Source organism: Babylonia areolata, chromosome 4, assembly GCF_041734735.1.
Source record: "Babylonia areolata isolate BAREFJ2019XMU chromosome 4, ASM4173473v1, whole genome shotgun sequence".
Taxonomy (NCBI): domain Eukaryota; kingdom Metazoa; phylum Mollusca; class Gastropoda; order Neogastropoda; family Buccinidae; genus Babylonia; species Babylonia areolata.
This window is the reverse complement of record NC_134879.1, coordinates 44,441,158-44,467,120: the sequence shown is the minus strand read 5'-3', so window position 1 is coordinate 44,467,120 and position 25,963 is coordinate 44,441,158. Positions and strand designations below refer to the sequence as shown.

The following is a 25,963-nucleotide window of genomic DNA, read 5'->3' as shown; positions in this document are numbered from 1 at the left end:
AAACTGAAAAAAAGATTGTCCGGGGTGGGGCTCAGAGGTGGGGGGGCATCCCTAGTGCCGGGGTCTCAGTGATGCTGGCGCCATACAGACACACTTCCTGGTATTGTGGGACAGCCATCTACCTGAAGATCAGTCATCATCCCCATCCACATGTAATATGCAGCTTCTGTTCTAACGTGTGTGTGTGTGTGTGTGTGTGTGTGTGTGCACGCGCGTGCGCGTGTGTCTGTGTGCGTGTGTATGTGTGCATGTGTGTGTGCTGCGTGTGTATGTGTCCATGTGTGTGTGTGTCCGTGTATCTGTGTGCATGTGTGTGTGCTGCGTGTGCATGTGTGAAGCCCAGTTACCGAGTGACCCTCCCCTCACTGTGTGTGCGTGACAAGTCGTATTACATAGTGCTGTGACGCTCACTTTGGGTCTGTGATCAGCATGCTTTTATCACGTCTCCTGCAAACACAGCCAGCTATCATCGCCGTCACCATCATCACCTTTCTTGTCTTCTTAATCACACGAACGTGTCCGCACACAAGCGCGCGCGCACACACACACACACATACACACAAACATGCACGCACGCAAACACACACACACACACACACACACACACACACCTCTAACGATTCTGGGTCCGAATTCCTGATCGCGGCTGGTTGATGGGTTATGGTTTAGGATTTCTTCTGATCTTTCAGATCTAGATGTGCAGACCTGCTGGTGCCTGAACCACCTTTTCCCAACCGTCTGGTAATTATGTGAGGGGTTTAGTTCAGTATGTAAATAGTATCGAAACCGTCTGGTGATTATGTGTGGGGTTTATTTCAGTATGTAAATAGTATTTCAACCGTCTGGTGATTATGTGTGGGGTTTATTTCAGTATGTATATAGTATCCCAACCGTCTGGTGATTATGTGTGGGGTTTATTTCAGTATGTAAATAGTATTTCAACCGTCTGGTGATTATGTGTGGGGTTTATTTCAGTATGTATATAGTATCCCAACCGTCTGGTAATTATGTGGGGTTTATTTCAGTATGTATATAGTATCCCAACCGTCTGGTAATTATGTGTTGGGTTTATTTCAGTATGTAAATAGTATCCCAACCGTCTGGTAATTATATGTTACAAATTTCGTCTTTTCTGTATCTCATATTGTTTCTGCCTTTTTTTTCTTCTCCCTATTCTTCGTGTCGTCGTCTCCCTGTTTTATTTTCTGCCTTGCTGGTCCATCCACCTAATTTGTTTTCGAGAAAGCCTTCAGTATGGCTATTTTGTCTTTTCTGTGCTTGGTAATTGACCATGCTTGCTATGTTGTGGGTTTTTTTTGTTTTTTGTTTGTTTTTTTGTGTGTGTTTTTTGTTTTATTGTGTGTGTGTGTGTGTGTGTGTGTGTGTGTGTGTGTGTGTGTGTGTGTGTGTGTTTTGCGCCTAAGACGTGTTGAGGTGCCTGATGGCAATTTTGGTTGTTGTTTTTTTATGTCTGTTATCATGAAAATCTTTTATGTTACGTATCATCACGTTTATATTCAGGTTTATCCATCTGGCGAAAATGTGACGGAATGGCCAACATTAGATGGATGTCCTGTTTGTTTTTTGTTTTGTTGTTTTTTGTTTTTGTTGTCACACACACACACACACACACACACACACACACACACACACACACACACATATATATATATATATATATGGATATGACTATACTGTTGCCTTATTTTCTTTTCCGGGTGTTGGTCCTCTTAGTTTGTTTGTTTTTTCATGTTATTCGGGTTTGATATTTAGGGGGGTTTTTCAGGGTTTTTTTTTCTTTCAATTATCCCACCAGGGTTTATGTGGCCCACTTCCCCACTGCCCCCCCCCCTCCCTTCCCTGGTGACTGTGCGTGACGGATGAAGAGGCACAGTTCTGTGGCCACCTCCTTTTGGTCCTGGAGATCAGCCCGATTTGGTCACCTAGGGCGGGGAACACAACCTGGTGTTACCAGCGTCATCGTCATTGTGGTCATTATCTTCTTCCTTACCTACACCGCATTCGTGCGTCTGCCTCAGTTTCGACAGCGTTCTCATCTTCGGAGTCGCTGACGGAGTCTTGATCGTTCGCTCATGGTTTCAGGCGATTATGATGATGAAGATGAAGATGATGATGGTGATGGTGATGACGATGATTAGGATGATGATGATGATGATGACAATTATACGTGTACGTCTTCTCTCTCTCTCTCTGTCTGTATGTCTGCCTGTCTGCCTCTCCGTCTCTGTCTCTCTCCGTCTCTATCTCTGTCTCTCTTTGTTTCTGTTTGTCTGTCTGTCTCTGTCTCTCTCTCTCTGTGCCTGTCTCTATCTCTGTCTGTCTCTGTTTCTGTTTGTCTGTCTGTCTCTGTCTGTCTCTCTCTCTGCCTGTATGTGTGTCTGTCTGTCTCTTCGTCTCTATCTCTGTCTCTCTCTGTTTCTGTTTGTCTGTCTCTGTCTCTGTCTGTCTGTCTGTCTCTTCTCTTTTTTTTTCTGAGTGTATGAGTTTTTCGTATCTCCCTCTTCAACTGGTTGTGTTTTCTGTGTGCTCCGTTGAAAGAACCTCCTCCATGTGACACAGACATCAGACATAATGGTCCGGTGTATTGAGTCGTTCGTCTGAGTCTGAGACTGAGTCTCTCTTTCTCCATCTCTGCCTTTCTGTTTCTGTTTCTGTCTGTCTGTCTGTCTATCTCTTTCTCTCCACACTCTTTCTGTCTCTGTCTGTCTCTCTCTCCCTCTCTCTCCAGGCAAATAGACAAAAAAGAGAGAGACACACAGAGACAGACACAGACAGACAGACAGACAGACACACACACACACACACACACACACACACACACAGAGTCAAGTCTCATTAAATCTCATTCTTCATTAAATCTTGTCTCTCTCACTCCACCACCCTCACACCCTTCACTTTCCGTCGAAAGCATGCGCATCTTTTTGGACAAGCTATTATCCGGTTTTCAGAGAAGGGAGGAGGGAGGGCTAGGGACAGGCAAAAATCTGATCTGTGGATGTTGTCGTGCTTTCAGGGGAAGGGGGGGGGTTGGAGTGGACGCAAAGAACTGAAGATAATGCAAATACCAATACCTGAAAATAAGGAGACAGTTTCAGTTTCAGTTTCAGTAGCTCAAGGAGGCGTCACTGCGTTGGGACAAATCCATATACGCTACACCACATCTGCCAAGCAGATGCCTGACCAGCAGCGTAACCCAACGCGCTTGGTCAGGCCTTGAGGAAAAAAAAGAGTAAATAAATAATAGATAAATACATAAAAAAAGAACTACTACTAATAATGATATGTATAAGGTGCAAAAACATGATGAAGTCAACTATAAGCGTACAAAAAAATAATAATAATATAATAACGAAATCTAAATGAAAAGTCTTAAGACAGTATAAACAAGTTCAATGACATCCATACTTTAAAATTAACAAAAAGGCACAGCTCTTGAAACTTAACGCGCTTAGTCAGGCCTTGAGAAAAAAAAACAAAGGAGACAAAAATTGTATATGTGCCTCGCAAGTAAAACTGAATACTTTTCTTCCCCTTCGTTCGTGGGCTGCAACTCCCACATTCACTCGTATGTTCACGAGTGGGCTTTTACGTGTATAACCGATTTTACCCCGCCATGTAGGCAGCCATACTCCGTTTTCGTGGGTGTGCATGCTAGGTACGTTCTTGTTTCCATAACCCACCGAAGGCTGACATGGATTACAGGATCTTTAACGTGCGTATTTGATCTTCTGCTTGCGTATACACACGAAGGGGGTTCAGGCACTAGCAGCTCTGCACATATGTTGATCTGGGAGATTGGAAAAATCTCCACCCTTTACCCACCAGGCGCCGCGCCACTGAGATTCGAACCCGGGACCCTCAGATTGAGAGTCCAACACTTTAACCACTCGGTTATTGCGCCCGTCACACTGAAAACGAAACATCAAGCAGTGGATTATATAATCGTGTTTTTACACGCATGTCTTTAAAGAGTCCGGGAATAGATCTAGTTTTCCGACAGTTCAAGAAACACAAACAGAATATTTTTTCTCTGATCAAGGGTCATTTCTGAAGAATGAGCATATGTTTTCAATTTTGTTTTTTTTATTCAGTTTATTGATTAATATTCGTGTCTGTGAATCGAAACGTTCCTCGTCATCCCCTACATTTGTTCATATCAGATCCAGCTTTTCAGTTGCACAACTGTCATCCACGCCTCTTTCTCTCTGTCTCTGTCTCTCACATCTCTCTGTCTGTCTGTCTGTCTGTCTGTCTCTCTCTCTCTCTCTCTCTCTTTCTATCACCCCCTCTTTCCCTCTTCTCTGAGAGGACCCAGAACACCGAATATTTGAAATCCTCGAATGAAAATGTTTTGAATTCTCTCTCTCTCTCTCTCTCTCTCTCTCTCTCTCTCTCCTCCCCCACCCTATTATCCCCCCCCACCACCCCCCACCACCCCGAATCACCTGCCCCAACCCCTAACCCATCCTCCCCTGTCACCCCCACGGATTGATTTCGCCTCACACCAGCACCGTGGGAAACCCGATGCACGGAGATAATTGGAGACCAGAGCAAGCATCAAGACAGCCAGCAAAACCCGCAGAATTGGGAGTAAGACCCCCCCGGACCCCCCCCCCCCCCCCCCCCCCCCCACCATCCTTCCTCCATCTCCTCATCTTCATGTCTTCCTCTGCCATCAGGATCAGGGTAGGCTGGAACGCAATTTGTGCTCCAATTATTGGATGGAAGCCACAACCAGTACCACTGCCACAGAGGTACTACGACACACGTCTGAAGGAATGACGAGAAAGCTCCGTGTGTTTCATTCTGGTTTTGCATCGGCCGTTGTTGCAGTATGCACCTAGCGCATGTAAAAGAACCCACGGCAACAAGAGAGTTGTGCCTGATTATATATATAAAGGAAAACCAGTAAAATCCACTCTAATATAAAAGTGGGCAGCCTGTTTGTACAAATGACTATGAGTGCTTGAAAAGCGCTTTGAACCTGGTCGCTGGCCGATGGCAGGCGCTACACACACACACACACACACAAATATATATATATATATATATATATATATATATATATATATATATATAGTACAAGTTGATATGGTTTGAATGTCAGGTGAGGTGGGATGAAACAGAGGGAAAATGAAGACGGTGCGATGTCCGTATTTGTATCGCTGTACACAGGACGTATTTGCATCGCACTATACTGGACGTATTTGTATCGCTGTACACAGGACGTATTTGTATCGCTGTACACAGGACGTATTTGCATCGCACTATACTGGACGTATTTGTATCGCTGTACACAGGACGTATTTGCATCGCACTATACTGGGCGTATTTGTATCGCTGTACACAGGACGTATTTGCATCGCACTATACTGGGCGTATTTGTATCGCTGTACACAGGACGTATTTGCATCGCACTATACTGGGCGTATTTGTATCGCACTATACTGGACGTATTTGTATCGCTCTGTACATGACGCATTTGTATCGCTCTATACATGACGCATTTGTATCGCTCTGTACAGGACGTGTTTGTATCGCTCTATACAGGACGTGTTTGTATCACTCTATATAGGACGTATTTGTATCGCTCTATACAGGACGTGTTTGTATTGCTCTGTACAGGACGTATTTGTATCGCTCTGTACAGGACGTGTTTGTATCGCTCTCTACAGGACGTGTTTGTATCGCTCTGTACAGGACGCATTTGTATCGCTGTATACAGGACGTATTTGTATCGCACTATACTGGACGTATTTCTATCGCTCTATAAATGACGTATTTGCATCGCTGTATACAGGACGTATTTGTATCGCTGTATACAGGACGTATATTTATCGCACTATACTGGACGTATTTGCATCGCACTATACTGGACGTATTTGTATCGCTCTATACATGACGTATTTGCATCGCACTATACTGGACGTATTTGTATCGCTGTATACAGGACGTATTTGTATCGCTGTATACAGGACGTATTTGTATCGCTCTATACATGACGTATTTGCATTGATGTATACAGGACGTATTTGTATCGCTCTATACATGACGCATTTGTATCGCTGTATACAGGACGGATTTGTATCGCTATATACAGGACGGATTTGCATCGCTCTGTACAGGACGTATTTGTATCGCTGTATACAGGACGTATTTGTATCGCTGTATACAGGACGTATTTGTATCGCTCTATGCAGGACGTGTTTGTATCGCTCTGTACAGGACGTATTTGTATCGCTCTATACATGACGTATTTGCATTGATGTATACAGGACGTATTTGTATCGCTCTATACATGACGCATTTGTATCGCTGTATACAGGACGGATTTGTATCGCTATATACAGGACGGATTTGCATCGCTCTGTACAGGACGTATTTGTATCGCTGTATACAGGACGTATTTGTAGCGTTGTATACAGGACGTATTTGTATCGCGCTATGCAGGACGTATTTGTAGCGTTGTATACAGGCGATATTATTTTTTGTATTGCTTTATATATCGCTCTGTACAGGACGTATTTGCATCGGTGTATACAGGACGTATTTGTTTCACTGTGCACAGGCCATATTTGTAGCATTGTGTACAGGACGTATTCGTATAGCTGTATTCATAACGCATTTGTAGCGTTGTATACAGACCATATTTTGTAACGCTGTATACAGGACGTATTTGCATCGCTGTATACAGGGCGTATTTGTTTTGAAGTGTACAGGTCTTATTTGTAGCATTGTACATTGGCTGTATTTGTATCGCTCTGTACAGGCCGCAATAGTAGCGTTGTATACAGCCTGTATTTGTGATACCACTATGTACAGGCTGTGTTTATATTGCTGTAGACAGGCCGCATTTGTATCGACGTATACATTGTACACAGACCGTGTTTAATATTTTTGTATGTAGGCCATATTTGTGTCACTGAGGCCGTATTTGTATCGATGTATACATTGTATACAGGCCGTATTTAAATATTTGTATATAGAACGTATTTATATCACTGTATACAGGCCATATTTGTATCGCTGTCTACAGGCCATTTTCACCTCTCCTATTCATATATTGCTGTGTACTGTTAACAGTCTTACTGTGATGAAAACACCAGTTCTCGTCGTATCACCGAGGTATGCAAACAACCTCGGGCCCGGTGAGTACTTGTATGGAAACACTGAGTGCTGCTGGCTTTCCTTTCGGAAGGAGAGGACTGGGCCCCGCCTTACTATGCTGAGGCCTAAACACAGTGCATATGATTACATTGTTGACTCCCCACGGCCGTTAAAGGCTATGAGGACATTTAGCCTTGAACTTTGTATGATAGTCAGTCGTGCCCGACTATGACCATCATATCAGAACAGCAGAGGAGGCAACTGCTGTTCCGACTATTTGGGCAAGAATTTGATTATAGTGGAGAGTGTCTTGCTCAAGTTACATCTCCACTCTCTCGGCCAAGAGGGTTTTAGGACAGTCGGCGTTTGAAATGGTTCCCAAAGGCCAGTTAGCCTCCAAGTCTGCAGCACTAAGAGCCACTAAGAGGCAATATTGCCTCCTAGTTTGAGAGTCATAGTCCTGCACAAAGACTAAGCTGTAAAAGACTTCCCACTGCATTGAACCGTTACAAAGTGTATGTATAATGCTGAACACAAGCTGGATTGTTGTCGCTGTACAGAGAGACTGCTTTTGTTGTGTTGTAAACAAGCCGCATTTTCTTTCAACGTGTGCAGGCGGCATTTATCTATACATATAAGACCCACAGTGACCTCCATCTGTTCAGCAAAACAATAGACAACGGGTTTACGCCAGTCGGTGAATCACACGGACCGCGTTTGTGGTGTTGTATAGAAGCCGCTTTTTGTATCGATGTACACAGGCGGCGTTTATCTAGACATAGTGTTGGTACACAGTGGCCTCCATGTGTCCCGCAAGACAATAGACAATAGGTTTTACGTCTGTCAGGTAATCACACTGAGGAAACGTAACGGTGCCTGCGATGGCTCAATCCTGGGTGCTGGCGAACACTCATTAGAATGCGAGATACGAGAGTATGGCTTTAAAAGGGGGTGGGGTGGCAGTAGTGGGGTGGGGGTGACGAGAAATCCTCGCACTTCCCTGGCTTTTTTTTTTTTTTTTTTTTTTTTTTTTTTGTCTTTTAGGTGAAGTAGTAAGGAGTTGATGGTGGTGGAAGGGGGTGTGGGGGTTCTCGGCCCTGTTCTGCTGGCATCTTCTCGTCGAAGGGGGTGGGTGGTGGTGGTGGGGGGTAGCAAGGAGTTGGGGAGGAAGGGGGTGGGGGGGGGGGGTTGATGGCGGGTGTGTGGATTGTCGCACTTTTCTGGCATTTTCTCTCCCGTGGCAGTAAATCTGGGCGGCGGTTGGCTAATCCTCTTCACCGAGAAATGTCAAGGAAGTGCTAGGATGGTCGGATCTTTTGAGAGTTTGTGGGATCCTCCATTCTTGTGCTGTTATAAACACACACACACACACACACACACACACACACACACACACACACACACACACACACACACACACAAACAAACAATTATGCACACACCCGCACACACCTACACACAAATTACGCGTGCACACACACGCACGTTCGTACGCACATACACATACACACACGCGCGCGCACACACACAAACACATACACTCACATGTGTGTATAATATGTACACACACACACACACACACACACACACACACACACACACACACACACACACACACAACACAACACAACACAACACAACACACACACTTTCATGTGACAACCAGAATCATTCACCGTCTCCCCAACTCCCCTAGCTTTTCGCTAAGTCTGGAAAAGAAGAAGAAGAAAGAGAGGAACAGAAATCAGAACGAAACAAACTGAAGGCGTCTTTGTGTCTGAGCTTTTAATAGGACACTGATGGACGGTCAGGGGTGGGAGGGGGAGTGTGGGGGGTCAGGGAGTGGGAGGGGGGGGGGAGGGGAGGCGGGACTGGGGGCTGGGGAGGGGGATTGGGAGGGGGGGAGGTGATGAAGGAGGTGAACGATTGAAGCACAGATACACGTACATTGACAATGAACAGTAGTGTGCTTGCTTTTTTTTTTTTTTTTTTTTTTTTAGTCCAATGTAAGTCGCCAGTCCCTACATAAAAGAGTGCACAAGCAAGACTGAGCCTCTCTTCAGCTTCAATGACGTACACACTGGCATACGCTCTCATCTTTCTGTTAATGCCAGTAGTTGCCCATAAGGACACAGATCCAATACTGGTGGACGCAGTGTGCTTTTTAGACTTACGTGGATCGCCAGTCCGTATATATGATTTTATAATAATCATATGAAAAGGTACACAAGCAATACTGATTAGTCCTTTCAGCTTCGATATACCCACTCAGACGCTCTTTCTGTAATGCCAGTAGTCGTCCTTAAGGACACAGATCCAGTATCGGTCCAACGTGGGTTGCCAGTCTCTATAACAATAAAATAAAATAAAATAAAATAGAAGAAGAAGAGGAAGAACGAAGCACGAGCTTCAGCTTCAGTCACAAACCCACTGACACAGTCACGCTCTTTCTGTTAACTCACTCAGTACGGCCAGTCCTCTCTTCTCCTCTACACATACCCCTCGGATGTCCAGTGGGTGTCTGAATGACTCAACCTTTAGCTTCCGTCGTCAGAATTGTGGTATTCTTTATCAACATTCACCTCTTCAGTATAAAAGCCTTCCGCTTGCAATATTTTGATGATGGTAACTGGGGTGAAACGCTGTTAACGTCGTCTCTTTCGCCGTTCGTATGGAGAGAGTTAAAGCCAGTGGTTGTCCCAATGGACATAATGATTGAGCTTGCAATGGTGAAACGAAGTTTGCCTTGTGGCGTGTTGAAACTCGTCGTGTCACATGCGATAAAAATAGAAATAATTTTAAAAAAAAAAAAAAAAGAAGAAGACAACGAAAAAAAAAGATATCTTAGGGGGCGGGAGGGAGATGTGGGGGAGGGGGGGGGGATTCGGACAAGTATTCCGGAATGCTCACCGCACAAGTGCAATCACAGTCACACGCTCTCTGCTTGTGAACATTCAGTATGTTTATATTAGCCCGTCCCCAATTCACACACTTCTGCCCTCATATCCACACTCACCTTGCCACACTCACTGCAGTCCTTGCGTCTCCAGTGCAGATTTTTTTTTTTCCAGTTCGTGGGCTGCGATTCTCACGTCCACTCGTATGCACGGGAGAACTTAAACGTGTGTGACCGTTTTTGCCCCCACCATGTAGGCAGTCTTACTCCATTTTTCTGGGTGGATGGCGGAATTTGCATGTCGGGTATGTTCTTGTTCCAGAAACCACCGAACGCTGACATGAATTACAGGATCTTTAACGTGCGTATTTTTGTTCTTTTGTATACAGAGAAAGGGGGTTCAGGCACTAGCAGGTCTGCACATCGACTGACCTGGGAGATCGGAAAAATCTCCACCCTTCACCCACCAGGTGCCGTGACCGGAATTCGAACCTGGGACCCTCAGACCGAAAGTCCCACGCTTTAACCACTCTGCTGTTGCCCCTGCCGTCGGAGCAGTGGTAGGGAGGGCTATCAGCGTCAGGTCGCCAGTAGACTTCCCGTAGAAGGAGATCCAGCACTTGCTGAGTCACTTCAGACCGGTGGCGGTCCATAAAGTCTGTTGCGATTTAACACAGTGAAGGTCCAACCAACAAAGCTTTCTGACGACAAAAAAAGATGAGTGGAGCCACACACTGGGAGTGGAGGAGAGACACAGAGAGAGAACTCAGAACTGTTTTAATTAAGGCCACCGACCTGTTTACATATGGATGCACGTGTTGTACACACACACATATGAAGACCGAACCTTGACTAAGATGAACAACAAAATGTTAGAAAGAATAAACTGATGATATAGCAAAACTAAATAAAGAGACAGACAGACAGACAGAGACAGAGCCAGGTATATAGAGATGCAGGCAGGCGGACACGCAGACAAACAGGCATACAGAAAGGCAGGCAGGCATAAGGGGGAAAAAGCGTATCGTTTATCGAATCACCGGGCCGCTCTCTGATAGCTTTATCCGCGTGTCCATTAGCGCCTGAAATGGCGGCCGCGGTTCTCACAACGCCTCCCGAGCCAGATGAGAACATGACACAATGCGGACGGAAGGACAAGTTCCCGGGATACTGGCAGAGACAGGGAATGCAGATTCTCTCTGCCTGGATGCTGATGTTGTCTGCTACTATTTCGGCAACCTCTTTCTCTCTGTCTCTGTCTCCCCTCCCCCCCCCCTCTCTCTCTCTCTCCCATGTCTCTTACGTTGCATTGTGCTGACTCCATTGTCGTCGCCTGTCGGATCGGTAATGACATCATCATCGGCCTGATATTTTCATTAGCAGGCTGAACCCGCCCCCATTCTCTTCCACCCACCACCATCCAACACCCCCCCCACACACACACACACACCCCCGCCCCCATCGTCACCCTCCTCCTCCTTCTTTCCTTCCTTCCTCGTTTACCAAAAAACACCCAGCGAGGAGAAGCCGCTTTCTTTCTTGTGTCAGCGTCTTGGGCGATTTTCAAGAGACAGACGGGGTGGTATGGTGGTGACGTGGTTTGTGTGTTGAGTAAGTGTGACGTATGGTCCATTGTTTGTCTTCTTCTTCTTCTTCCACGTTCACCCGTATGTTCACGAGTGGGCTTTTACGTGTATGACCGTTTATACCCCGCCATGTAGGCAGCCATACTCCGTTTTCGGAGGTGTGCATGCTGGGTATGTTCTTGTTTCCATAACCCACCGAACGCTGACATGGATTACAGGATCTTTAACGTGCGTATTTGATCTTCTGCTTGCATATACACACGAAGGGGGTTCAGGCACTAGCAGGTCTGCACATATGTTGACCAGGGAGATCATAAAAATCTCCACCCCTTACCCACCAGGCGCCGTCACCGTGATTCGAACCCGGGACCCTCAGATTGACAGTCCAACGTTTTAACCACTCGGCTATTGCGCCCGTCTGTTTGTTTGTTTGTTTGTTTTGTTTTTTGTTTTGTTTGTTTGTTTGTTTTTTGCAGATGCTTCTTAGTTGTTGTTGTTATTTTAGTTATTAACCGTTTGAGGTCTGGGTTTTTTTTTCTTCTATCTTTCTTCTTCTTCTTCTTTTCTCTGGCGGGTTTTGCCGGGAAGGAAACATCGTCAGGAGAGAACAATCAGGACCGTGGTTTGAAAGGTATGTTCTTGAGGTTTTCAGGACTTCTGTTTTGCTCTTTCTTCTTGGCTGGACTTCCGTGACCCCTTCCTCTTAATTCTTTCTTACTCGTCTCAGTCTTCTTGTTCTTCTTCGTATTGTGGTTGTTGTTCACCTTCTTCTTCTTCTTCTTCTTGTTTTTCTCAGTGTCATTGGTCTGGTTCTTCTTGCTGTTGTTGTTGCTGTTAGTTTTGTTGTTATTGTTCTCCTTTTTTTCTTCTTCTTCTTTTTCTTGTCTTTGTTCTCATTTTTCTTATCATTACAATTGTTCTTGTTTTTGTTCATCATCATCATCATCATCATCACCACCAACACCATCATCATCTTCTTCTTTCCCCTCCACTACCTCCTCAGAGCGTCCTCCTCTTTCTTGTCTTATCCTTCTTCTTGGTCTTTTTCTTTCTTTTATTCAGACTGGCGCGGGGAAAATATGTGTGTGTGTGTGTGTGTGCGTGTGTGTATGTGTGCGTGCGCGCGCGCGCGCGCGTGTGTGTGTATGTGTGTGTGTGAGTATGTGAAGTGTATGTGAATTTCCCAACCTGTTACCAGATCAGTGCACTTTCATTCAGAGTAGTACGTCTTATCATCAAAATATGGATCTGACAAATCCTCTCAAGTTACGTAAAGCACGGTATTGATCGCTTGATTGTGTTTGTGTAGCCAGAAAAAAAACAACAACAACAAAACCCCCAACGTAGAACAGAATAAAGAAAGAGAAAACTCAGTTATGTCTATTGATTTTGTCTATTTGTCTGTATTGTCATGTTGTTCTTTCTTGGGGTTTTAAGCTTGTGCAGATCGCGAAATGGCCCTGGTGGTTTGTTTGGACTGTTAATAGCATGACAATACAGATTAAATTTGTTTCCATTTATTTCGATTCTCTCTCTGTCTCTGTCTTGTCTGTCTGTCTGTCTGTCTCTGTCTCTCTTTCTCTGTCTCTCTCTCTCTCTTTCTCTGTCTCTCCTGTCTCTCTCTCTCTCTCCTGTCTCTCTCTGTCTCTCTCTGTCCCTCTTTCGCTGTCTCTTTCTGCTCGCTCTCTGTATTTTCTTCTTTTTCATGCTTTCTTTCTTTCTTTGTTTCATTCATTCATTCGTTCTTTCTATCTGTCTGCCTTTCGTGTTTGGTTTTTGCTGACTCTCTTTCTTTATTCCATTCCTCGGTTCCTTTCAACTCTCCTTCCTTCCGCCACACTGGTGAAGTTTATTGAGTTTTATTGATGCTTTTGTTTGTCTCCCCCCCCCACTCCCCGCTTCCGCCCCCTTTTAACACTTATGTCATCTTCTTTCTCTTTTTTTTTTCTTGTCTTTTTATTCCTTTCCTTCTTTGTCTTACTTCTTTTAATGAAAGAGACGAACAGGCTTCTGTATAACACTGCTCGTGCTTGTCAAGAATAGGGGTGAGGTGGGAGGAGGGGGACTGGGGGGTGGGGGGGGGGAACGGGGGGAGATAATCACCCTTGTACTTTGTCGGTTGCAACAGACGAGTGGTCAGAACGGTGGGCTTTCGATCTGAGGGTTCTGGATCCGATCCTGGTAATAGGCGCTTGGTGGGGGTGAGGGTAGAGATTTGTTTCCCCATCTCCCAGGTCAGCAAAATACGTGCAGGGCTGTCTGTGCAGATACTGCCTTCGCATGTGGTGTACCCATGTTTGATTGATTGATTGATATGGATACTTGTATAGCGCCTATTCTCGGTCGGAGACCAAGCTCTAAACGCTTTACAAACACGGAGTCATTTGCACAACAGGCTGCCTACCTGGGTAGAGCCGACTGACGGCTGCCATTGGGCGCTCATCATTCGTTTCCTGTGTCATTCAATCAGATTTCAGGTACGCACACCTACACACTCAGACAAACATATAACATTTTACGTGTATGACCGTTCTGTTTATTTACACCGCCATGTAGGCAGCCATACTCCGTTTTTCGGAGGTTTGCATGCTGGGTATATTCTTGTAAAAGAGATCTACAATTCATGACATTGTTCTGTGTGCTGTAGAAACACGAACATGGCCAGCATGTACACATTCTCTGATGCAGAAGTATGGGGTTGCCTGTGTCCTGGATTCTCCCGTCGTGTCCAACGGATGAGTAGGCAGGCAGGTCACCTGCTGTCGTGGGTCCTTGTGTGGGAGAGAAGACCAGTTCCTGGGGCACAAGGTCGCCCACAGACGCTGCATGGAGTGGAGTCCTGCAAGGATGGGCCCCGTTTTTCTCCGACTGCGTTTAGGGTGGGGTTAAGAACAGACAGGCATATATTATGGATACGGGTTAACTCGAGAGTTGAAGACCATTTTTGTTTAATCATTTTATTTTTCATTTACACTGATGTTTCAAACAAACCTAGGATCGCTCGGCTGTGGAAAGGGAAAAAGTGGTCATGAGTGTGCTTCCGACATCTGATCAACAAAACACAAACTCTACGAGAAAAGCCAAATCAATATGAATGCATGGGAAGGTCTTATTCTGGTTTCCTTGCTTTCATGAATTTTTGGGGTGTATTTTTGGGGTGTCCCCCCCACCCCACCCCTATGTTTTGTATTGTTTGCTTTTTGCTGTTTGTTGTTGTTGTTGGAAACCTTTCGTTCTGTTTTCTGTTATCGTTGTTGTGCTTTTTTTTTCCAGAATACTGTATATCCTTTTCTTTCTTCTATCCATCTTTAATTTCGTTTCTTTTCCTATTCTTTCTTTCTTGCTCTGCCTGTATGTCTTCCTTTCATGCTATTTTCTCCTCGTTCCATGTATTTCTTTTGTTTTCTTTGTGTCTGTATGTCCTTTCTTTTTTAGTCTTTACGTTGCCCCCCGCCCTCCTGCATTTAATTAACACGTACGTACTCCATTCACTCCGTTTTGTGTGTGTGTGTGTGTGTGTGTGTGTGTGTGTGTGTGTGTGTGTGTGTGTGTGCTTTGTTGTTGTTGTTGTTGTTTTGCTATTTCTATGTTTCTGTACACTTCATTATCTCTTACTCATTTTTCTTTCTCTTATTCATTTTCTTCTTTCTCTTACTCATTTATTTTCATTTATTTTCTCCTTTCTCTTACTCATTCATTTTCTTCTCTTACTCATTTATTTATTTTCATTTATTTTCATTTTTCTCTTACTCATTCATTTTCATTTATTTTCTTCTCTTACTCATTTATTTTCTCCTTTCTCTTACTCATTTATTTTCATTTTTCTCTTACTCATTCATTTTCATTTATTTTATTTTCTTACTCATTTATTTTCATTTATCTTCTTCTTTCTCTTACTCATTTATTTTCTTCTTTCTCTTACTCATTCATTTTCATTTATTTTATTTTCTTACTCATTCATTTTCATTTATCTTCTTCTTTCTCTTACTCATTTATTTTCTTCTTTCTCTTACTCATTCATTTTCATTTATTTTCTTCTCTTACTCATTCATTTTCATTTATTTTCTTCTCTTACTCATTTATTTTCAGTTATTTTCTCCTTTCTCTTACTCATTCATTTTCTTCTTTCTCTTACTCATTCATTTTCTTCTTTCTCTTACTCATTCATTTTCATTTATTTCCTTCTTTCTCTTACTCATTTATTTTCATTTATTTCCTTCTTTCTCTTACTCATTTATTTTCATTTATTTTCTTCTCTTACTCATTCATTTTCTTCTTTCTCTTATTCATTTTCTTCTTCATTTTCTTCTTTCTCTTACTCATTCATTTTCTTCTTTCTCTTACTCATTCATTTTCTTCTTTCTCTTACTCATTCATTTTCTTCTTCATTTTCTTCTTTCTCTTACTCATTCATTTTCTTCTTTCTCTTACTCATTTATCTTCTTCTTTCTCTTACTCATTTATCTTCTTCTTTCTCTTACTCATTCATTTTCTTCTTTCTCTTACTCATTTATCTTCTTCTTTCTCTTACTCATTCATTTTCTTCTTTCTCTTACTCATTTATCTTCTTCTTTCTCTTACTCATTCATTTTCTTCTTTCTCTTACTCATTTATCTTCTTCTTTCTCTTACTCATTCATTTTCTTCTTTCTCTTACTCATTTATCTTCTTCTTTCTCTTACTCATTCATTTTCTTCTTTCTCTTACTCATTCATTTTCATTTATTTCCTTCTTTCTCTTACTCATTCATTTTCATTTATTTTCTTCTCTTACTCATTTATTTTCATTTATTTTCTTCTCTTACTCATTCATTTTCTTCTTTCTCTTACTCATTCATTTTCTTCTTCATTTTCTTCTTTCTCTTACTCATCCATTTTCTTCTTTCTCTTACTCATTTATCTTCTTCTTTCTCTTACTCATTTATCTTCTTCTTTCTCTTACTCATTTATCTTCTTCTCTCTCTTACTCATTCATTTTCTTCTTTCTCTTACTCATTCATTTTCATTTATTTCCTTCTTTCTCTTACTCATTCATTTTCATTTATTTCCTTCTTTCTCTTACTCATTCATTTTCATTTATTTTCTTCTCTTACTCATTTATTTTCATTTATTTTCTTCTCTTACTCATTCATTTTCTTCTTTCTCTTACTCATTCATTTTCTTCTTCATTTTCTTCTTTCTCTTACTCATCCATTTTCTTCTTTCTCTTACTCATTCATTTTCTTCTTCATTTTCTTCTTTCTCTTACTCATTTATTTTCTCCTTTCTTTCCTTTTCTTCGTGCTTTCCTCCTTTCTCTCTGAGAGGGATGGACAGACCTGTGCAAAACATTTCCTTGTCATAAAGGGGAGTAATCAGGCCTGTCATTTTGGATTATCGTTGTTGCTGGGATGGAGAGGGGGCTGGTGGTGGGGGAAGGGGGCTAGGGGGGAAGTGGGGGGTGGGGGGGGGGGAGGGGCAGGGGAGGGCATGATGGAAGGGATCTGTTGAGGGTTTTTCACCAGCATGCTGTGTAAACAAACGGAGCCCCGTGTAACATAACTTCGTTAACTGAGACGGTAACTTGGTTCTCCTGCCTGTTTTACTATATCTTGCCTCTTTCTTCGTCCAACTTGTTTTCGGTGTTTTTTTCTCTCTTTCTTTCTTTCTTTCTTTCTATCCTTCCTTCTTTTTTCTTCTTGTCCTTTTCCTCTTGTTTTTGTTTTTGTTCTTCTGACGGGCGCAATAGCCGAGCGGTTCAGGTGTTGGACTTTTAATCTGAGGGTCCCGGGTTCGAATCTCGGTGACGGCGCCTGGTGGGTAAAGGGTGGAAATTTTTCCGATCTCCCTGGTCAACATATGTGCAGACCTGTCAGTGCCTGAACCCCCTTCGTGTGTATACGCACGCAGAAGATCAAATGCGCACGTTAAAGATCCTGTAATCCATGTCAGCGTTCGGTGCGTCATGGAAACAAGAACATACCCAGCATGCACACCTCCGAAAACGGAGTATGGCTGCCTACATGGCGGGGTAAACACGGTCATACACGTAAAAGCCCACTCGTGTGCATACGAGTGAATGTGGGAGTTGCAGCCCACGAACGAAGAAGAAGAAGAAGAGTTTTTGTTCTTCTTGTTCTTGTTCTTCTTCTTTGCATATACAGACCATCCTCCTCTTCCTTGTTATTGTTGTTGTCGTTCTTCTTCTTCTTCTTCTTCTTTTTCTTCTTCTTCTTCTTCTTCTTCTCTTCGTCTTCTTTTTCTTCTCTTATTCAGACGGTCTTCCTCGTTCTTGGTTTTCTTGTCCAGACTGGTTCAGGAACGTGTGTGTGTGTGTGTGTGTGTGTGTGTGTACATGCGTGCGTGTGCGTGTGCGTGTGCGTGTGTGTGTGTGTGTGTGCTGATGGAGTTTTCACTGGCGTGTCGTCCTATAGAAAGAGGGCCCGAGTAATGCCGTGATGTCAAACAGCAGCATGGCTCTTTTCACTGTTTTAACTCACTCAGTACGACCAGTCCTCGCTTCTCCTCTACACAGACCATTCAGATGTCCAGTGGGTGTCTGAATGACCCAACTTTTAGCTTCCGTCGTCAGAATTGTGGTTTTCTTTGTCAACATTCACCTCTTCAGTATAAGAGCCTTCCGCTTGCAATATTTTGATGATGGTAATTGGCGTGAAACCGCTGTTGACGTCGTCTCTTTCGCCTTTCGTATGGAGAGAGTTAACTATGCAGCATCTTTAGTCGTCCCCTGTTTTAGTCTTTTGTGTTTGTTTTATTTTCTGTTTTTCCTTCTTTTCTTTTTCTTTCTCTTCCCTGTTCTTTCTTTCTTTCTTACAATTTTTCTTTCGTTTTTTGTTCTCTCTTTTTTCTGGGTGTTTTTTTTCCGTCTGACTTTGTCTCACATTCCTTAATTCCTTCATTTCTCCTTTCTTTTCTGCCTTCCTACCTTCCTTCCTTTAAGACATTTTATGATTAATGCAATTTCATTGATGTATATTTTTTTTCCCGCTCATTTTATTTTCCCTCTCTCTTATGGGAATAGATGTCACACTGCATCTTCTTACTTACATTTCCTTTTCTTTTAGGAAGACTGTGGGTTTTTTTTTCTGTCCTCACAACTCCATTTACGCCTTGACTTCCGTGGAGCAAACCATATCACCGAACTGAGCAAGGATGCAGCGTTTGTCTCTCTGTCTGTCTCACTCTATTTCCCTCTGTCTGTCTGTCTGTTTCTGTCTCACTCTATTTCCCTCTGTCTGTCTGTCTGTATGTCTCTTGTCTCTGTCTCACTCTATTTCTCTCTGTCTGTCTATCTCTGTCTCACTCTATTTCTCTCTGTCTGTCTGTCTATCTATCTCTCACTCTATTTCTGTCTGTCTGTCTGTCTCTGTCTCACTCTATTTCTCTCTGTCTGTCTGTCTGTCTCTGTCTCACTCTATTTCTCTCTGTCTGTCAGTCTGTCTCACTCTATTTTCTCTCTGTCTGTCTGTTTGTCTGTCTGTCTGTCTCTGTATCATTCTGTTTCCTTCTATCTGTCTGTCTGTCTGTCTCTGTCTCACTCTATTTCTCTCTGTCTGTCTCTCTGTCTCTGTCTCACTCTATTTCTCTCTGTCTGTCTGTCTGTCTGTCTCTGTCTCATTCTCTTTCTCTCTGTCTGTCTGTCTGTCTGTCTCTGTCTCACTCTATTTCCCTCTGTCTGTCTGTCTCTGTCTCACTCTATTTCCCTCTGTCTGTCTGTCTGTCTCTGTCTCACTATATGTCTCTCTTTGTGTCTGTCTCTATTTCTTTCTCTGTCTGCCTGTCTGTTGTTCTGTCTGTCTGCAACACGCCCCCCTCTCTCTCTTTCTCTCGTTCTTAGAGTGATTAACAAAGTAAGTACTATGTATGAAGCAATATGTATATCCTGACATAGCGCATGTGTGTTTTACATATTGCTTAGCTGAGTGTTTATGATGATTTTCTTCTCTCAAACGATCATTTAAGGGCACCTTTCATGTAGGACTGTGGCCTGTAATAAATGAATAAACCAACCATCATTCAGTGTGTGTCCTCTTGCCCGCTTTCCCGAGAGCTCAACACCAGCAGCGCCCGTTCTCAGTTCACCAGGCACCACCCACCCCTTTTAACTAACTGACGAGGGCCTTGTCCACCGTGAGGACCTCAGGTGGAGAATGGACCGTTTCACTCGTCACTGACTCTCTTCGCTACTGCAGTCGGGTTACGCTGCTGGTCAGGCATCTGCTTAGCAGATGTGGTGTAGTGTATGTAGATTCATTTTGCTCGAACGCAGTGACGCCTCCTTGAGTTACAGATACTGGGGGTGCGTGGTAAAATATACTTGTTAGAGCAGCATCGGCAATTAATTAAGAAGCTCCTTGAGTAACTGAGCTGAACTGCCGCAGGCTTCAGCACCACGAGAGACTGAATAAATGAACGAGTAATAGCTTATAATTATCACAGATTGACGTAAGTTTACATTTGGGCCAACAGCAAAGTGAGAGCTGTATTATCAATGGTTTCTCCAGTTAATGGAAAACCATTTACAGCTTCGTCTTTTGTGAAGGACTATGACTCTCAAACTAGGAGGCAAAATTGCACAGGCTCTTAGTGCTGCAGCCTTGTGGGCTAGTTGGCCTTTGGGGACCATCCCAACGCCGACTGTCCTAAAACCCTCTTGGCCGAGAGCGTGGGGATGTACTTGGGCAAGACACTCTCCACTATAATCATATTCTTGCCCAAATAGTCGGAACAGCAGTTGCCTCCTCTGCTGTTCTGATGGTCATAGTCGGACACGACTGACTGTCATATATATATATATATGGAACTTGCAGGCGAGGTGGTAACGTCTGTTTCTTCCTGTCTTCTGTTCCCGCCCCCCCCCCCCCCCCCCCCCCCCCCCCCCCCCTCCCCCCCGTCTTTCTATACTAATCACCAACTGATCAGCACAGCGGGGCGACATGGGGTGATTGGTCACAAAGTTCAGTTGGGCACAAACTGAAGTCGGTCCCCAAAAGAGTTAACATGGTGTAGCTGCTGAACGTAGCACCTTCCAAAGTGCCATCAGTAACGCTGGCTGTGGTAGAATTGTGGCAGGTTTTGAGAACAGAGAAATGCACGTGCGTGGATGGCAGGGGTCCTGAGTTTGAGTTACGTAAGGACGATTCCTCCCCCTCCCCCCCCCCCCGCCCCGCCCACCTCTCGTCCCTTAATCCCTTCCTTTTTCATACTTACCTGAGTTTGTATTCGTGCGAATGTGTGTGTGTGTGTGTGTGTGTGTGTGTGTGTGTGTGTGTGTGTGTGTGTGTGTGCTTGCGTGCGTGTGTATGTGTGTGAAACAGTATAGTGTATGAAGCTCTGTCTCCATCTCTATATCTCCCCCCCCACACACACACACACACACGCACGCACACACGCACGCAAGCACGCACGCACACACACACACACACACACACACATGCACACGGACTGTCACAAGCGCTGAAAACTGTCTATTACAAAGTAGCAGAAAATGGAAAATCCATGTCGGGGAGCGGCAAGAGTGAGGGAAATACCGCCATAGGTGTGTGTGTGTGTGTGTGTGTGTGTGTGTGTGTGTGTGTGTGGCTCTGTGTGTGTGGGGGGTGGGGGTGGGGGGCTGTGTGTGTGTGTGTCTGTGTGTGTGCGTGTGTGGCTCTGTGTGTGTGTGTGTGATTGTGTGTGTGTGTGTGTGTGTGTTTGTGTGGCTGTGTGTGTGTGTGTGTCTGTGTGTGTGCGTGTGTGGCTCTGTGTGTGTGTGTGTGTGATTGTGTGTGTGTAGGGGGGGGGGGGCTCTGGGGGAGGGCGAGGGGGGGCTGTGTGTGTGTGTGTGAAGGTGTGGGGGAAATACCGCCATAGGTGTGTTAATCTCTGTCTCTCTCTGTTTCTGTCTCTGCCTCTCTCTCTCTCTCTCTTTGTGTGTGTGTGTGTGTGTGTGTGTGTGTGTGTGTGTGTGTGTGTGTGTGTGAGTGAGTGTGTTTGTTGGTTAGCGCATGTGCACACAGATGTTCTGTGACGGCCAACAATACATCATCAGTTTCAGTTTCAGTAGCTCAAGGAGGCGTCACTGCGTTCAGTTCATCAGATGTGATGCAATACGATATGATATCTACAATGCGACGCGATGCAATGCGATAGGTTACGACACGATGCGATGCCATGTAATATGATACAGTACTTTTTCAATGTTTGAGAAGTAAACGATTGATTCGGTTTGTGCAGCCGGCAATTCACAATCAGCTGTCAATATACTCAAGGTAGTGAACCCCGCTTCAATTTGACCATCTTCCCTTACATGATTATTCCCCTTCCATAGTTTCCATTTCTTTTGAGGTCTCCCGTGAGTCGATTCAAACACCTTTGTGTCCTTCGACCAGGCAGGACTGAATGATTTAATCTTGGTGATGTATTTGTGTTCGGTCCTTTTGTTTTCACTTACATAGCAGATCTTAATTCGATAGTAAATACGTATGGAACGTTCGCACACACGCACGCACGCACAGACCCCCACCTCAGCATCCCCCCCCCCCCACATACACACACACCGACACCGACACACACACACACACACACACACACACACACACACACACACACTCATATATATATATATATATATATATATATATATATATATATATATATATATATATATATATATACCTGTCTGTGTATCTGTGTATTTGTGTCTCTGAGTTTCTGTCTTCTGTCTCTCTGTGTCTCTGTCTGTCTGTACATCTTTGTCTCAGTGTCTCTTTCTGTCTGCCTGCCCCGCCCCCCTCCCGCCCCCTCTCTGTCTCTGTCTCTCTCTGTCTCTCTGTCCCTCCCTCTGTCTCTGTTTGTCTGTCTCTCTGTCCCTTCCTCTGTCTCTGTTTGTCTGTCTGTCTGTTTGTCTCTCTGTCTCTGTCTGTCTGTCTGTCTCTCTCTCTCCCTCTGTCCCTGTTTGTCTGTCTGTCTGTCTGTCTCTGTCCCTCCCTCTGTCTCTGTTTGTCTGTCTGTCTGTCTGTCTGTCTGTCTCTGTCCCTCCCTCTGTCTCTGTCTGTCTGTCTGTCTCTCTCTCTCTCTGTGTCCCTGTTTGTCTGTCTCTCTCTGTCCCTCCCTCTGTCTCTGTCTGTCTGTCTGTCTGTCTCTCCCTCTGTCCCTGTTTGTCTGTCTGTCTGTCTCTCTCTGTCCCTCCCTCTGTCTCTGTCTGTCTGTCTGTCTCTCTCTGTCCCTGTTTGTCTGTCTGTCTCTCTCTGTCCCTCCCTCTGTCCCTGTTTGTCTGTCTGTCTCTCTCTGTCCCTCCCTCTGTCTCTGTTTGTCTGTCTCTCTCTCTTCTTCACTTCCTTGTCACATCAAAGTTGTTTTGATCTATTGAGAAATGGGTGTATCATTTTGAAAGTGTGTGTGTGTGTGTGTGCGTGTGCGTGCGTGCGTGTGTGTGTGTGTGTGTGTGTGTGTGTGTGTGTGTGTGTGTGTGTGTGTGTGTGTGTGTGTGTGAATTACACCAATGAAATAACTAGACACGTTCTCTCTCTCTCTCTCTCTCTCTCTCTCTCTCTCTCTTAACGTCCGTATTTGAACGTGTGTGTGTGTGTGTGTGTGTGTGTGTGTGTGTGTGTGTGTGTGTGTGTGTGTGTGTGTGTGTGTGTGCGTGAAAGGACGGAACGAGACAATATTTCAGAAAAAAAAAGAGGAAGAAAAGATAAACAATATGATGTATCACAGTTTAATACGTAATGAAACACAAATGGATATAGTGGGCCACTAAATGAATAGATAAAATAAAATCGATGAATAGATATATGCAGTGGTATACAGAAAAATGAATAGATATGTAAATAAGTAAATAAGTGAATGAATGAATAAATAAAAGAACAAATAAATAAATGAATAAACAGATAAGTAAATAAATAAATAAATAAGAAACTATTTTTCAGCAGCTGATATTCTGCTGTGCTAAATGACCTCATCCAAAGTTGAACTCAATAGAAAGAGAAGAAAAAACAAAAACCAAACCAAACCAAAACGAAACGAATACAAAATGACAGGCAAAATAAAGATGAAACACTATGAAACTAAACCAGACATCGTAAACGCTCAATTTTTAAAAAGGGTAAAAGGGAAAACAAGACCAAAACGAAACGAAATTAAATAAAAAACGAAATGAAACAACATGAATGATTTTCTTTCGCTTACTGACATTTGAAGCTGTGTGGCCTATAGGAAGTTGACTGTAACCGAAGAATCCTGCCCGGAAGTTCTAAACCCTTTTTTGTTCCGTAGCACGGGAAGGAAACTTTTGGTGTGTGGGCGACGTATTTGTATGGCATTCATGCCATTCGAGTGTTTCGCTTCTTGTCTGTCTGTATGTGTCTCTGTCTCCGTCGCTCTCTGTCTGTCTCCATCTCTCTGTTTCTGTGTCTTCTCTGTCTCTGTCGGTCTCCCTGTCTGTCTGTCCGTCTGTCTGTCCCCTGTGTCTATCTTTATCTGTCTTTGTTTCTGTGTCTCTGTCGGTCTCCCTGTCTGTCTGTCCGTCTGTCTGTCCCCTGTGTCTATCTTTATCTGTCTGTGTCTCTGTCTCTCTGTCGGTCTCCCTGTCCGTCTGTCTGTCCCCTGTGTCTATCTTTATCTGTCTTTGTTTCTGTGTCTCTGTCTGTCTCCCCTTATGCCTGTGTCCCTGTCTCTCATTGTCTGTCTCCCGTGTCTCTCTGTCTCTGTCTGTCTCCCTGTTTGTCTGTATCCCTGTCTCTCTCTGTCTTTGTCTGTCTCCCTGTATTCCTGTCTATCCGTATCCCTGTCTTTCATTGTATCCCTCTGTCTCTCTCTATGTCTCTCTCCCTGTATGCCTGTCTGTCTGTATCCCTGTCTCTCATTGTCTGTCTCTCTGTCTCTGTCTGTCTCCCTGTCTGCCTGTCTGTCTGTACCCTTGTCTCTATTGTCTGTCTCTCTCTGTCTCCCTGTCAGTCTGTCTGTATCCCTGTCTCTGTGTGTCTCTCTGTCTCTTTCTCTGTTTGTCTCCCTCTGTCTCTCTCCCTGTCTGTCTGTAGCCCTGTCTCTAATTGTCTGTCTCTCTCTGTCTCTGTGTCTCTGTCTGTCCCCCTGTCTGTCTGTATCCCTGTCTCTAATTGTTTCTCTCTCTGTGTCTCTGTCTCCCTGTCTCCCTGTCTGCCTGTCTGTCTGTCCGTATCCCTGTCTCTCACTGACTCTCTCTTTGTCTATCTCTGTCACCCTATCTCTGTGTCTGTGTCTGTGTCTCTGTCTATCTCTGTCACCCTATCTCTGTGTCTGTGTCTCTGTCTTTGTCTATCTCTGTCACCCTATCTCTGTGTCTGTGTCTCTACCTGTCTGTCTGTGTGCCTCTTTATCTATCTCTCTTTCTCCCCCCCCCCCCTCTCTCTCTCTTTCTATCCATCTCCGTCTCCCCCCCCCCCCTCTCTCTCTCTATGTCCCCACCCCCCTCTCTGTCTCTTTTTCATTGCATTGTATTCTCCTCTTTCACAAGGTTATTTCTTTGTTGATTTCTCTCGCTTTTGTCGTATTTCAGCTTCTTGGTTTGATTGTATTCGTGTTTTGGGGTTTTATTTGTTTTGTTTTTCTTGTGTGTGTGTGTGTGTGTGTGTGTGTGTGTGTGTGTGTGTGTGTGTGTGTGTGTGTGTGTGTGTGTGTGTGTGTGTGTGTATGTGCGTGCGTGTGTGTGTGTGTGTGTGTGTTTTCTGTGCGGGCATATATCTGTTTGCCTCTGTCTACCCGGGTGTCGAATGTCTCTTGTCTTTCTGGCCGCTGCTGCCTGCCTGTCCTGTCTGTCTGTCTGTTTGTCTGTGTGTGAGGGCAGGATGTAGACCCCCCTCTCTCTCTCTCTCTCCCTCCCTCCCTCCCCCCTCTCTCTCTCCCTACCCCACCCCACCCCCTCTCTCTCTCGTGAAAAATGTATGTATGTATGTATGTATGTTTTTCTGTCTCTCTGTGTTCCTGCCTGCCTGTGTGTCTGTTAGCGTGTCTTAAAAGCGAGAGATGACGATGTCATTGGTCTCTTCGTTGAACTTTTTCTGTAACCGGTTAGTCAAAGATGGAGCATCCCTAAAGGAACAGTTCCCAACTGACATAAAGGTGAACCCAAATGTACCTGACAATTATCGCGGAGTAGCTCTGACCAGTGTTATCACTGAAGTCTATTCGCATTGTTTAGACAAAAAGATAAACAGCCTGGGCTGACAGAGAAGGAAATAAGTTGTTGAAGAAAAAGCAAGTTTCGGGTCTACAGCACGGCTGATCACATATTTACACAGAAGCCCTGGTGCATTTATGGACTTTGAAAACGCCTTTCATCATGTGGACAGAAATGTATTGCGGGGTGTTTCGGAGCAAATCGGGTATAAACGG

The 25,963-nt window shown here is 44.2% G+C and overlaps 1 pseudogene across 1 annotated transcript in view; it reads left to right on the top strand.

The window, feature by feature from the left end:
* The first annotated feature begins 14,267 nt into the window (after positions 1 to 14,267).
* LOC143281466 (uncharacterized) overlaps positions 14,268 to 25,963 on the top strand; it is a 36,966-nt pseudogene continuing 25,270 nt past the window's right edge. The window contains exon 1 of the transcript XR_013055128.1: positions 14,268 to 14,466. The product of XR_013055128.1 is annotated as an uncharacterized LOC143281466 (transcript). The remainder of the gene's footprint in view (positions 14,467 to 25,963) is intronic.